This window comes from Bufo bufo, chromosome 9, assembly GCF_905171765.1.
Source record: "Bufo bufo chromosome 9, aBufBuf1.1, whole genome shotgun sequence".
Taxonomy (NCBI): domain Eukaryota; kingdom Metazoa; phylum Chordata; class Amphibia; order Anura; family Bufonidae; genus Bufo; species Bufo bufo.
The window spans coordinates 123585298-123587599 of NC_053397.1; positions in this window are offsets into that span (position 1 = coordinate 123585298).

Sequence of the window (2302 nt, forward strand, 5' to 3'; positions counted from 1 at the left end):
CTATAATCCTCAAGAAATGAGGTGTGTCCCATAGGAATGATTTTGTTAATTTCACCAAAGGGGTTAAAACTTTTTCAAGGACAACCGCCAGAGGGGATAAGATGGATCCCACTGAAGACACTATAGGGCGTCCAGGGGGATCAATCAAAGTTTTATGAACCTTTGGCAAAATATATAGGACAGGAGTCCTGGGTGTATGATTTACCAAAAATTTACTAAGATGCTGATCAATTACACCTAGACCTGAATAGTGTTCAACTATCCCAATGATTTTATGTTTTATTTCAAAAAGGGGGTCACCACCTAATGGTTGATATGTCAATTCGTCTGATAATTGTCGCATAACTTCTTGGATATATTTAATTTTGTCCATTATTACAATGGAGCCACCCTTATCAGCAGGTTTTATCACCAAATTAACATCCTCTATCAAGGATTTAATGGCTCTCTTTTCACCTACTGAAACATTATGTCTTAAGTGTAATTCACCCCTCTTTATTGAGTCAATCTGTTCCCGTACCTCCCTAGTGACCAATTGTATATATGTTTCAACAGGATGATAAGTCCTGGGGGGCATAAATGTGGATTTATTCTTTAAACCCAAATCAACAAGACGCAAACAAGAAACAGTCTCTATAGGCTCCATGCTCCGCTGCACATCAACGGGTCCAGAGAAATGGGCTTTAAGTCTTAATTTTCTGAAAAATTGCTGCAAATCAACATCCAACTGAAAAGTGTCAAAGTCCGCTGTGGGGCAAAAGGATAAGCCCCTTTGGAGAGCGGAAATTTGTTCAGAGTCCAGACATCGAGATGACAGGTTTATAACTAGCGATGGCTTTTTTTGCATATGGGCGGGGTCCCGGGAGACCCTATCAGATTTCATGAATGATTTAAATATTGCAGTCGAGGGTCTACAGTTCACAGTTACCTGTGACGTAAACCAGGTGAGCTTTTTAGACACTAAAGTCATCAAAAACCTTGGGGGTCATTTATCCACTGACATTTATCGCAAGGTCACGGATAGAAACAGTATATTACATTATAAGAGTGCCCACCCATTGTCCCTTAAAAAAGCCATTCCCAAATCACAATATCAGAGAGTAGAAAGAATAGTCTCAGACCCGGCTGTGCAAAAAATAAGGATCACTGAAATGACAGAGAGATTTTGTGAACGCTGTTATCCATTGACTATTCTGAAAACAGCCAGAGAAGGGATGGAGGAAGGGGTGAGGGCCTCATTAGATGGAGGTAAATCCAGGATAGCTTTTATCCATAAATTCCATCCATTTAATACAGGCATTGATAATATAGTCAGGAAGCATTGGCACCTGTTAAATAAAGCGTACCCTCAGGTTGATGAATTTAAACACTCACCTCTCATCTGCAACAAAAAGAATTTGAACTATCGTGACAAATTGGTTCATGCAGACTTAGGCAGTACAAAAGCAACATTGAAACAACAGCGGATATCCTCGCCTCGGATGGGTACATTTCCCTGCCTGCATTGTCTCCAGTGCTCACATGTAATTAAAGGTCCTTCGTTTCATCATCCTCATACTGGTAAAAGTTTTGGAATAAAGGGTTTTTTTACCTGTGATTCCGCAGGACTTTCTGCTTTATGAAGAAAAAATAAAAAAGAAGCTTATTTGAAAGACACAGCTGCTGGGATTTATCTTTTATCTGGAGAAGTGGCGTCCTTTTTGGTCTGCATTGTGCAGTGTCCGTTGGATTGTCTGCCTTGATACATTGCCACCAGCAGAGCCCAGAATCACCAGGATGGCCTTGGTGGTGATCCTTGGATACTTTTTCACTTCTCTATCCTCCTGGCCAGCACAGGTGTCACTTTTAGTTTCCGACCACGTCCTCTTAGATTTGACACAGTGCAGAACATCTTGTATTTTTTGCTCAAATGTAAATAAAAGCTGAGAAATGTTATTTTTTCCACAATAATGTCTTGTACATAGTCTTATTATCTTTTGGGAGACACCTATGTCATTTCCCATCAAAAACTTACTTGCTGGTTGAATAAAAGTAACTTTAAGTCAACATTTGCCAGGGGTATGAATAATTATGGGCAGCACTGTATATATATATATTTAAAAAAAATATGGGTTTATTAGTTTGTCCTCAGATTAAATGCAATTTAGTGAATATTGTATAAAGCTGTTGACTATTGGCGATTGTAGGTGAAAAAAATACTGTGAAGAATACATTTTTCAGAGATTACCTCTATATAAAATCAGATTTTTGGTTGTTTAACCTAACATTAGTCCAGGAATAGTCTATGGCATTGAGGTCATAA